Genomic DNA, 13,052 nt, shown 5'->3' with positions numbered 1-13,052 from the left:
TTAATGTAGTGCGTGAGACACAGGAATGGCTCAGTAAACGGCCTTTGAATCATAAGCCCGGAGAAATATAAGAGGATGTGAGAAGGATGGTGGAAAGAAAGCCCACCTGTGTCAACTTCAAACTCCTGGCATAAAAGGAAGAGAATAGTCCCTGTAGTCTCATGTGTACTTTTCTTGATGAAAAAGTACTTTTCATCTCTTTTGTCTTCTAGCAGTCCTGGAAATAGAATCTGAATCAAATAAACAGTTCATTTGTCTCACTTTCCAAAGAAAACTTAACTTCTCAATGTAAAAATAAGCCAATAGGCTGTCTCAGACCATTCAGGCTGTTAGAACCCAATGCCATAGGCTTTGTGACTTACTAAAAAATAAATGGATTTCATAAACTTCTGGAGGCTCAAATGTCCAAAATCAAGACCCCAGCACATTTGGTGACTGCTGAAGCCTGCTACTTGGTTCATAGATGTCTGTATACTCCCTCTTTCCTAACTGGTACAAGAACTCTCTGGGGTCCCTTTCTAAGGGTATTAATCCTATTCATGAGGGCTCCACTCTTACAACCTAATCACCTCCTAACTCCCCCCCACCCCCCAACACAGACATTCAGTCCATAGTATGTGCTGTTTGGTAGAAGCCACTTGTCTCTTAGCTTTGTGGACTACTAAGTGTGTGAGACAATAGACTTGGTTTCTTAAATAGCCTAATGTTTTTGGTATACCTGTGGATACAGACATCAACATGCGTACATCTCAAGAGCTTTCTGCAGAACTCCTTAGGGCGTGGAGCAAATTCAGGAACAGTGTGTGACTACTTACTTAGATGTCGTATGAAGGGTAGCAAAGACTCACCACCCAAATATGTCACATCCATGACATCTTCTGAGCTGGCAACTGAGCATAAGAGTCCGACTGTCTGTGCTGTTTCCTTAGATTAACATGGAGGTGTCAAAGAGATGACTGTTCGGCTTTTCGTTGGACAGTATGTGCCCTGAAACAAAACTTGTGAGCTTATACTCAGTCTTTAGGGAGTGGTAACCCAGGTCTCTAGGAGTTTGTGATGAACAGGGATTCCTGGCTTGCTGCGATCCATGGGGTGGCAAAGAGTCGGACACGACAGAGCGACTGAGCTGAACTGAACTGAACCCAAGTCTCTATAGCACAGAGGTTGGCCTTTCAGTTTGACTTCACTTGGTGTTCACCTGGAGACGTATTTGGCTTAGTCTCGATAAACTGAGTAGGGGAGAGGACGTGCCAGTGAGTAAGGGTTTCGTGAACCTCGGCGTGGAGACGTTATGCAGGAGAAGTCTGAAAGCCACGCCAAATAAGGGCTTCTTTGTCTTATAATGAAGATCTGAAAGGCGATGCTAGAATCCCAATCAAAATATTACTTAACCAGTGTCACTGTTTCCTACAGTGTTACTGGAGGGATACAGATTTGCAGTCTGTGGAGATAATAAATGTTACAAGAGGGGACAAAATTATTAGTTCTGGACTCCAATGAATTAGAAAGCACTGTCTTAAAGCATGTTCTCTCTTTAATAGCATTACTTCTCAGGGTCTTTAGTAAACTAATATGCATTGTGGCTCCCCTGACATTGTGATATTGAACCGTGTGGTTTTCTATGTTCAAAAGATAATGTTGCAGTGCTCATATTCATCAGAATGAAATACAGCATAATGGTGCTAAATAATCTGTATAAAAACAGTTTCTATCCTCTAGTTCAGAAAATAGAACCAAGAGATTCAGAGGCTTAGCGGGTAGGGGTGGGGACTAGAAAGCGGGGAAAAGAAAAGCAGAAAAGGAAAACAGAAAATCAAATGCTCTTCTCGTCTCCAGGGGTAAACTTAACTGATCAGCATGCTTCCCTGCTTACCTGGCAGAGAGCATGACTCACTCCCGGTGAGTGGGTGAAAAGCAATTTGCAAGTTGTCTGGAGTGTGAAAACCTAAGATGAATGGCTGAGCTGGATAGAAAAGATTTAATAGCAGGGATAGGAGGACTTCTATTGTTCTTGCTTGTATAGTTTGTCATATTTAAGCAAGTCAGAGTTAGGAGGCTCAAACAGAAAGGAAGAATAAGGAGCATTCCACAGCAATAAAAGGAGGCATCTTCTCCTAAGGATTTATACCTTTATGTCTTTCTTGGGATAGAATTTGTCCAAGTTCCATTCCACCTTTCAGGCTCTACAGGAGATTTTTAAAAATGCATAGTAGCCCTATTATCCCAGTGGAAGTAGAAGAGGTAGAATAGTATAGATAAAATGCCGAGATTTCAAAAGAAAGTGAGGACATCAGAGAAAGATATCATCAGGACATCAGAGAGGACATCAGCTTGGAGGCATCAGAGAAGATTCGGGTTATTTGAATGGTTGCAGAATTAGGGGAAAAATATGACGGATAAAACGATGCATATAAACTAAATAATGCAATAGGGAGCTACAGGGTCTTGAAGAGAAGCACATGCAGAGCCCTTCACTAGAAGAAAACTGGATGTTGAGGGCTAGAGACTGATGAGGCTGGAGGAAAGGGCTAGGGGGTTGCTTTGAGGTGACTTGAAGGCTAAAATGAGGCATCCGCACTGTCTCAGATGAACAGTGACTTTTATCCAGGGTGCAATAGTGCTGCAGGAAAAAGAGGGGGCCACGAGAGGATGGCCACATCCCAGATCGTGTCCAAACCCCTGGGACAGCCACCAAGTAGAGGTTCTTGGATCCACACAGGAAAGAATTCAAGAGCAAGGCATAATGAAGTGAAAGAAGGTTTGTTCAGGGAGGAAATATACTCCATAGACAGAAGGTGAGCCATCTCAGGGAGCAAGAGAGGACCCAGGGCATGGGGTTGTCCATTTTTATAGGGGTGGGTAATTTCATAGGCTAATGAGTAGAAGGCGTATTCCTGCTATTTTGGGGATTTCCAGGAATTGAGCCATCACCCACTTTTTGACCTTTAGGGTCATGGCGCCTGTGGGTGCGTCACTTAGTTTGCTGGTGCGTTACTAATGCTTTGAGCATATACCACAGCTCAAGGTCTAGTAGACATCCATTCATCTGCCATCTGGGACCTACTTGGTTCTAATCAGTTTGTGTTATGTCCTCAGGCTATGTCGTTCTTTTTAAGGTTGCACCCTGCCCCCTTCCTGTCTCAGTAGAAAGGAGGGAAAAGATAGGAGACATAATAAATGTTGCAGGAGGGGAAAGAATTATTTGTTCAGGACTTCAGTGAACTAGAAAGCTTGACAAATAGCCCCAGTGACTGAGCTGATAGTCTAGGCACAGGGTGGCCTAGAAACAACATAAATATGGTCTCTCACTGGGTGGAGGGAAATGAACAAAGAAGTAAACACCCAGGTGGGCAATTTCAGGTAATGACTTACAGTGAAGAAAAATAAAGCCGAGTAAAGGATAAGAAAATGACAGGGAAGTGACATCAAAGAGAGTAATTAAGAGAACACAATAATGTAACTTTAATAGAGCAGCACTTAGGGACAAAGAGGAAAGGGATTTATGGAAAGAAATTGCAACACCTTTTGCTATTTTTTCAGGGGAGCAAGGTGGGAAGGGTGTCAAAGATGACCATGTAGTCACTAATAATAATAATTCGGTAGACATAGCTCATTCAGCTCTTTACTATGGCCCATACTGTCTTTCACATACATTACTTTTCTCATTAATTCTGAAGCCGAATCCAATACCAAGTTCATCCTAAGAGACAGTTTTGGATGAAGTATAAAAGAATAGATTTACTGATTTGCCAGGTAAAGAGGGGCACAGCGGGCTAGTGCCCTCAAAACTGCGTCCTAAATGGGGGTGAGGGGAATCGCATCAGGAATTTTGTAGTCAAGGGCAGGATTGTTGATAAAAATTAAGGTGCCCGAAGGGCCTGAATAGCTTCAATCAGGAGATCTTCTGGCATCAGATGATGATGGGTGACCTGGAACTTTCTCTGGAATGAATGGAGTTTCATCAGGTAGTTAACACTTTCCATTTGCTGGGGTTTTAGTTCTGAGAAGAGCTCAGGAGACTGTTATGTGTATCCCTTGAGGAGAAACCAGGATGCTGTCCTGAGGCTACACTATTCTTTCCTCCCATATCTCTGAAGCCTGTCCCTTCCCTGTTTAGCATCTGTTTGAATCTGCCCTTTGGAATTCAGGGAAGGGGACACAGAAAGGCTTTTCCTTCCAGGAGCACCATAGAGTCATCCTCAGTTTCAACTCTAGGAGGTAGTCCATGGGATCACGAAGAGTCGGGCAGGACTGTGTGACTGAAGAATCATTCAGTTCAGGTCAGTTGCTCACTTGTGTCTGACTCTTTGTGACCCCATGGACTGCAGCACGCCAGGCCTCCCTGTCCATCACCATCTTCCAGAACTTACTCAAACTCATATCCATCGAGTTGGTGATGTGATCCAACCATCTCATCCTCTGTCGTCCCCTTCTTCTGCCTTCAATCTTTCCCAACATCAGGGTCTTTTCAAATGAGTCAGTTCTTCACATCAGGTGGCCAAAGTATCTGAGCTTCAGCTTCAGCATCAGTCCTTCCAATGAATATTCAGAACTGATTTCCTTTAGGATGTACTGGTTGGATCTCCTTGCAGTTCAAGGGACTCTCAAGAGTCTTCTCCAACACCTCATTTCAAAAGCATCAGTTCTTCGGCACTCACCTTTCTTTGTAGTTCAACTCTCACATCCATACATGACCACTGGAAAAACCATAGCCTTGACTACACGGACCTTTGTTGGCAAAGTAATGTCTCTGCTTTTCAATATGCTGTCTAGTTTGGTCATAACTTCTTCCAGGGAGCAAGTGTCTCTTAATTTCATGTCTGCATCTGCAGTGATTTTGGAGCCCAAAAAGATAAAGTTTCTCACTATTCCCCCATCTGTTTGCCATGAAGTGATGGGACCAGATGCCATGATCTTAGTTTTTTTAATGTTGAGCTTTAAGCCAACTTTTTTACTTTCCTCTTTCACTTTCATCAAGAGGCTCTTTAGTTCTTCGCTTTCTGCCACAAGGGTGGTGTCATCTGCATATTTGAGGTTATTGATATTTCTCCCGGCAATCTTGATTCTAGCTTGTGCTTTATCCAGTCCACCATTTCTCATGATGTACTCTGCATAAAAGTTAAATAAGCAGGGTGACAATATACAACCTTGACTGAAGAACAAGAACAAATCATAACTGTATTTCACAGATGAAAAAAAATAAGGTTCAGAAAGCTCAAATGACTTGACCAGTGTCACTCTGCTGGGATTTGAACCCATGTCTGTTGGAGTCCAAGATGTGTGTGGTAAGATCTAGACAATGAGAAGGAAGGCAATACTTCTAGTTTTAGATATACAGAGTCTGAAATGCCATTATTACATTAATTGCTGATACTATGCAACTTTAAGAATAAGAACTCAACAGAGAGGCAAGGCCTGACAGTGGCCATCTTGAAGTTTTTGCCTGGATTAAGTTGATCATTGAAACCAAAATATCATAGCCATAACATTCCAGTAAAAATAATAATTATTTAGAAAGCTACTCAGGCACTTGCCTTACACATGTTATCTCTTTTATAACAAATGTCTCAGTCATAACAAATAAGGTTGGGCAACGGATGCTCCAAATTGTTGACTTGCCTTTGGTCGCAGTGTCTGGAGAGACGAAGCCCACCTTTGAACCCAGGAAAGGCTGATTTCCTAGTTCCTGTTCTTTCTATTTTTGAGCTGTAGCTAAGTTTGCCAGAGGAGAATGTACAGAGAACAGTCAGCGACCTATTGAAATCCAGTTTTGTCCTTGTGTGCAGACTGTTTTTTTTTCATTCTCCATGGTGTGTTAATTATGCTCCACTACCTAGCAACTCAGTTCTCCAGATTTAATTCCCTTTCTTCCCTCAAAATGCCAAGGACATTTCAAGTGTAAACTTCCACTCTATAGATGTGTGTGTATTAAATGAACAAAAAACAGATGAGACTCACATAAGTCCTTATGGATCCTTTCATCAAGTCTAATTACAGTAAACGTGCATAAAACTGCAGTTTTGGCTGAGGAAAAATCCCTTCTAGAGGGGGGGTCAATCTTTTCTCTCACCTTTTTCACTTGCCAGGGCTCTTGAGTCCACTCTCAGATATTGAGCATCCGTTACTGAATAAATGGACAGAAGCTCTGACCTCACGGAGTTTGAGGAGGAGTTGGGGGCGGACTTTAGTGAGTTGCATATTTGCATAATTACAAACAGTGCTAGTCTTTGAAGAGGGATCCAGGAGAGGTTATAAAAGGAGGAACAACCCGGTGGAGGTGGGCGTCCTGAGCAAGGGTTGAGTGGGTCGAGGAGCTGCTGAGCATCCCGTGACAGTGGAAGAGCCTCTGCGGGTCAGGATGCTTCATGGCTCATGTCTCCAGCGGGGAGAGGCCACCTAGTGTGTGTCCCTGGCAGACGACACTCGCCAGCAGGTCTAAGAGCAAGAAGTCACTGAGGAATAAACAAAAAGACGACCTGGTCAGATCTCCACGTAAATCCGTCTAGCTATAGTCAGAGGATGGGATTAGAAAACACCAGCAGGAAGGGGAGGACAAGAAACCCCACAGGATGCTTCTGCAGGGAAGGTGTGATAACAAAGGTGAGAAAAGAGAATTCATTTCTCCGAAGTGTTTGTTTTTGTCTCCTTTTTGCCCCCACCCAGGAAGCTTGCTTACTATACAGTTTGTTGGATAAAATAACGTACGTGATGACAAGAAATAAATCTAACACAGGTTGTTGATCACTTGGATGTGGGAGGGGGAGTAAAGGAAGGAAAGAGGTCTAGGATGACACCACTCCTGGTTTATGGATTGATAAAGCTGCCATGTGCTAGGGCTTTGTTCTTCTCTTTTCATTTCCTCCGAGTCAGCCAGTGTTTTCTGCAAAAGACCAGATAGTAAATAAGTTGGGTTTTACAGGCCTTGCATTCACAGCTCCTCCGTTCTGCCATTGTAGCCTACAGTCAGCCAGAGATAATATGTAAATGAACAGTGTAGTGATGGGGGTCCGATAAAACTACTCATGAAACCAGATGGCGGGCAAGATTTGGCTCACTGGGGCCATCGTTGTCCAGTCCCTGGTACAGATCATGAGTTCAGTTTTGAACAAGCTTGTTTGAGGTATTTTTGAGGCATATATGTGAATATGTTTATGCTATACATTATCCTTAAGTCTGTGCTTAAAAAAAAAAAACCTACTTTCAGTTGTTTTTAATAAATAAAGCAAGATTAAATACCTCATGTTTATTGGTAAGCATCATTTAGGGAACTGTGTCCCCGGAGAGGGACTAAATAAGAAGTGATTTGTGGTTAGCATGTAAATTATAAGGAGATGGCTCCTCTCCTAGCACTATTATTTCTGAAAGAGTTAGCTGACTAGTATTAGCTCAGTGTGGCCATCTGAGTATGTGGTATTTTGATGAGTGTCAACATTGTGAAAAGTTGGAGGTTCCACAGAAAGCTGATTCTTCTGGGGAAAAGATAAATAAAAGGAAGTTCTGAAGCCAAGTAAAGTCAACGCTTTGTAATTAGAGGGATAGAAAGGTTTGATAGAAATCTACAGTTATTGTAGGGGTAAACTGTTTAGTCAGTCTGGGAGCTTTTAATTATGCAAATGTAAGAAGAACTACCCCATTTTCCATTGTGTTTAAGGAAAATGCAAGCATTGAAACAGTAAATGCAGATCATTTAGGCAGAATTGTTGTGAAATCTGTTCTTGATGTATAATTTAATATATATTTATATGGACATATAATTTGATTTGTGCTCCTTTAGACTTTGTTTTTTGGAGCAAGAATTATTTCTTACTCCCACCCACATCATTTGTTTATGTGCTGGGCCTTTGTAGGCATTTTCTGTTATTCAGCCAATAACATTATGAAACATAAGTCTGGAGACCTTTCTGAACTGTGGAAATTTGTAATTCCACTACAGCACCATACTTTCCCATTAAATCATAAAAAGGGCATAACTGTACATTTTAGGTGACCTTCTCAGACTTTCATTAAAAGTGCATTAAAAGAGCTAGTGCATCGTAAGGTCAAGAATAGAAGCCTGCGGTCACTAGGTTCTCTAAACAACACAAATATTTTCTTCCAGATCCCAGCCCTTCAGAGAGTATAGTTCATCTGTTCTCAAACTTGTCTACATATTGTCAGAGGAGCTTTTAAACACAATGCTGCCCCAAGAAGACCCCCAAGTGATTCAAATTTACAAGCAAGCTTGGGAACAGCGGTTTGATCAGAAAAAAATGTCTCAGTAGCAATACAGAACTTTCTACATCTTAGAGCTCAAGGGACTTGATAGTGAGATGAAGCTCTGAGTCCCTCTGTGGTTGCCCAGTGTCTACCATAGTTAAAAGCCAATCTTTTACATACTCTTTTATGTATTAATCTTTTATGTACAGTTTTATGAAGCAAGTGTATGGTACTTTCTTCCTTGAGTACATTAAAAATGATGAATTGTACAAGTAATTACACATTTTGAATATGTAGTATCTGAATTAAGTGTGTTTATAGCAGTCCTGAAATTCTGTTTTATAGTCCAGTCGTTCTGCCTAAGGTTTAACAATCAGGACTGAGTCTCAAAAAAAAAAAAAAAAAAGACAGATGTGCTACAAAACTCCTTGTGAAGCCATTCCCCCTGACCCACTCCACACTGGAAACTAAAGCTGGTTCTTTTCTAGTGCTGCATGTTCCACATTCCTGTGCATTTTTCCTGAAAAGACTTTTCCATAAATTAGCCAGGACAAGTATATTTTAATGAACAAATGGTGTTTTAATAGAAAGCTCTTTTTACATTAGCTCATTCTGTTACGGTATTAATAAGCAAAAATAATATTGCAGGGAATTGTGCAATAAAAGCACCAGCTAGCCTGCTCTACAGAGTATGTGCTGGAAAGATGCAAATAGAATTTCACCTAAGAAAATATCTCTGGAGTGACACAGTTTTCTTTCAAAGAGAAAAAGTCTGTGCCGGGAAAAGAACAGATCTCTTCTAGATAAAAATGGATGCGCTGAACAGTGTTTATAAAAATCCGCTCAGTTTGATTTCTGCGTTTGGCAGTAAGACAGAAACTCATTGGGTTTTATTTTAAAATTCCAGTGATTATAAGGTTTCTGCACCCCCTGTGGAGTATAGAGCCAGACCCTTTTTTCTTTGCCAGCACACGTGCTAAAAAACTTCAGTTGACAGGTGCTTTTTCATTGTCTCTGTGTGAACCAGAAGCAGTGTGGTCACAGCTGATTTTCTGAGTCCAGGTCTTCCCCACCCTCTTTTCTGAGTGTTTTCAGGAGACAAAGCCAAGTGTTTCTGATTACGTGTAATTCACAAGTTTGCTTTTCCTCTGGAACTCTCTAGTACTCATGCAAGAGCTTAAATTATTGGCTAACTAGTCTCAAGCCTTCACATACCAGATGCAGAAATAAGAAAGTGTATTCATTAGAATGTTTGACTGCAAGGAGTGGGGTACCCATGAGGTATTGGTTAACCAAGGGAAGTTTATCATTTCATGTTTCAGGGTTGGGTGGTACCAGTATTGGTTTCATTTGGTTGACATCATGATGCCACTGTTAAAAAAACGATTGAAGATAATTTAGGTGGTACAAGCACACTTTACTTAACACTTTGTGGACAGTCTTCTTTCAGAGAACTGAAAAATGGGGTGGAAAGCAGAAAGCTCGTACGGGATAAAAAATAAAGAACAAGGAAAAGACATATAAAAATTATCTGATCAGCCCACATAGTCTCTTTGGAGTGAGAATCTCTTGAATTCACTTAGCCTTTGAAGATTGGCTAATGGCTAAGTGGACATACTGTATTTCTGACTGAATGAAGCTTGTTTATAGGAATGTGAAAGCTATATAAGTGTTGGCTTACTAACATGATACCCCGTAGAGGAGTGGCTCCATATTGACGCTAGAAAGTTATTTCAACTCCATCAAAGATACAAATTCCATTTTGGTTTTCTTTTACTATCTTCAGCATGTTAGCTTTGTTCTTTCCATTTGTTTCTTTGTGGTGGCAAAACGGCTGCTTCAGCTCCGTATATCACAAAAGCACACATCAAAGACTGATGACAGTATGTCAGTTCTTCGTGTCTCTTCTTGATAGAGTGAAGAACACTTCGCTTGAACACCACAAAAGACTCATTTTTGCTTTCATTGGCCAGAATTGCCTAATTTTCTCTTTATTAAGCTTTTGATTTGCTTACTTATAAGAATCTATGTGCCACGCATGGTGTTAATTAGTGGGACTAGCTCTACAGTTCTATTCTCTTGCCAAGAGCTGAGATCTCAACATCCCTTCTCCATGAGCCAGCTACTGAGCTGATCCAGTCTCCACTAACCATAAACTTTGGGTGCCCAGGAAGAAGATGCATCCTTATCAGGGAATTTAGAACTGTGTCTTCTATAGAAGATGATGGTGACCATCCTAACCTTTTTCCTAGTCTTTGTCAACCTGAAATAAACTGACATACATTGTTCCAGCAAAGATGGGTTTATTTGAACAAGGGAATTATAATTTGGAATCTGAAACCATGGCAAGCCACATGCAAGACCCCTCACAGCAAGGGAAGGAGAATATTTTTATAGCGGGGAAAAGGAAGTTGGAGGGCAAAGGGTCCGTGGCTTTTCATTGGCTGAATCCTTGCCAGGGAAGAGAAGTCTTCCTCCTGTTGAGTTCATCTGTGGGCACAGGGCTTGGAATCCCTCCTTTTTTGGTCACCTGACACTCTTTGAGATTTCTATTTTCTTTCTTTTTTTTTTTTTCACATCTTTCTGCAATTTTATTTTGCTTTCTGGCTAACTGAAACACAGTTTTGTTGCAGAGTTCAGAACAAACTTCAAATTTGCATTCTTTCTAGCCTTTTGACAAAGTCAATTGACATTATAGTTGAGTATTTGACAGAGGATGAGATGGTTGGATGGCATCACCAGCTCAATGGAGATCAATTTGAACAAACTCCAGGAAATAGTGAAGGACAGGGAAGCCTGGTGTGCTGTAGTCCATGGGGTTGCAAAGAGTTGGACATGACTGAGTAACTTAACAACGACAAATCCATAGCCCTAAATTTTAAATAGGTGCCCATGGGCATTTGCAGCTAACTGTTTCTTCTTATTAAACAAGGATCTGAATTTGTGTGGATAGGTAGAGATATAGACAAATTATGTGTATCACTTTAACAAAATTCTCACTAACTGGAGCTGTTAAAGGTTAGTCGGTCCATTTATGGAACATAGATTATATTTTCAATAATGATTCTTGTTGTCAAAGCAAGTAAATTAGACTTTTGTTCATTTGGAGCAAGAGGCAACTTTATTGCTTTAGTATATACAATTAAATTGAGTGGAGATCTACTTTAAATGAAAATTGAAAACAAATTAAGTAATCAGTCAATGTAATGTTTGTGGTTATAGCTTTTGTATATATTTGGTTAAGTCTGAGGGAATAAAATCTGTTCAACTTTGCTGACCATTTTGTTTGAAAGGAGGAGGAGGGGGTTGCAAGCTGGCAACATTTGAAATTGGCTTTAAAATATTACATATAATGATAATTTGTTTTTATATTTGAGCCCTACATCTGTTCCATAGATCAAGTTTAATCATATGACATTTCAGTTTCCACTCATGTTGGAATCAGGCAATCTCAAGCTTAGCTAATGAAATTTATTTGTAAGGTTGTTTTTTTTGTTGTTAATCTTTCTTGCTGATCATGAGTAGGGCCTTTTACTTTGACATTTGGAAACATTTGTATTAATAATAGCAATTTTTTTAGGCTCCCACTTCTTGAAATTGGACATTTGTAAAGTTAATGCATGTCTTTTTCTCTTTTATCACAAATTATTTCCTTAATTTTATGACTTTGGGATAGCTGCCAGTGACTTACTGGCTCAAAAATGATGATGCTGAGAAAGAAATGATTATGTTTTAAATTTAGTTAGATTTATTAGTGCTGACTTGGGCTTTGTGCTCATGCAAATGAGTTCATAGGAGTCATCCGAAGATTCTTAGGTCTCTGATTAAAGTTTAAATTCAACCACTAGAAGGTTATGTTTTATAAAGTTTAATCTTTGAACCATTCTTTCTTCCAGAGTTAACTACGTTTGATTTGGATGTTAAATGTAGTTCTCATTCAAGTTTTGATGGACGTATCACACCCTGCAATACACTGCATCCTGTTTTAACACAGCAATGGAATTTCACTGTGCAATAAATTAGTACCCCCCCCCCATCTCTTAGAAGTAGGCATTTTTTTTTTAAAAGTCTCAGACTTTCCATTATCTTTCTAGTCTATATTTTAGCTCAAATATCATAAGAATTTAATTAACTAGATATGGGGATTATCAGCCAAATTTTTTCATTGGAATTTATTCTGCATTTTTCTCTTTTAAGTGAATCACTTTGCAGATTACAGATACTGAAGTTCTTTATTTAGTTGGTATATTCTTCAGGACCCTTCAGTTCAGTTCAGTCACATCCAGCTCTTTGTGACCCTGTGAACTGCAGCACACCAGACTTCCCTGTCCATCACCAACTCCCAGAGTCAGGACCTTTGGTGATAAGTAATAGAAATGCAATTCAAAGTATTTCAGCATAGCATAATTTCCTGGCTCACATAATGACACAATGTAGGGAAAACCTGCTTCAGGCACAGCTATATCCAGGAGCTTAAGCAGGCTCATGGGTTATCTTTCTCATTAACTCTTTGCTCTGCTTTCCTTTATATTGGCTTCTTCTCTGGCAAATGCCTTTCTTCATATAGCCATGCACACCACATCTTTATAGCCTGGAAATTGCAAGTCCAGCAAAAACAAAGCTTTTTATCCTATGTAATCTCTATAAAAGTCATAAAGTTAAATTCCGTGTCATGCCATAATGACCCCATTCCTGATTCAGTCTCTGTGACTGGGAGGTTGAAATACGTCAGTGTTTACAAGGTGTGATGGCTAGAGAATCTCTAGCTATACATCTGAGATTTTGTTAGAAATATATACTCTCGGGTCCCCTCCTAGTCCCAGTAAATCAGAAAAAAATCCGAGAGTGGGGCTCAG

The 13,052-nt window shown here is 40.3% G+C and overlaps 1 protein-coding gene across 8 annotated transcripts in view; it reads left to right on the top strand.

The window, feature by feature from the left end:
• The window catches only part of GRM7 (glutamate metabotropic receptor 7), an 871,847-nt gene that overhangs the window by 669,858 nt on the left and 188,937 nt on the right, over positions 1-13,052 (top strand). The gene's annotated exons all lie outside the window — the stretch shown is intronic.

This window comes from Odocoileus virginianus, chromosome 26 (assembly GCF_023699985.2).
Source record: "Odocoileus virginianus isolate 20LAN1187 ecotype Illinois chromosome 26, Ovbor_1.2, whole genome shotgun sequence".
NCBI lineage: Eukaryota > Metazoa > Chordata > Mammalia > Artiodactyla > Cervidae > Odocoileus > Odocoileus virginianus.
Note: the sequence above shows the minus strand (reverse complement) of the source record. Positions and strands in the feature narration are given on the sequence as shown.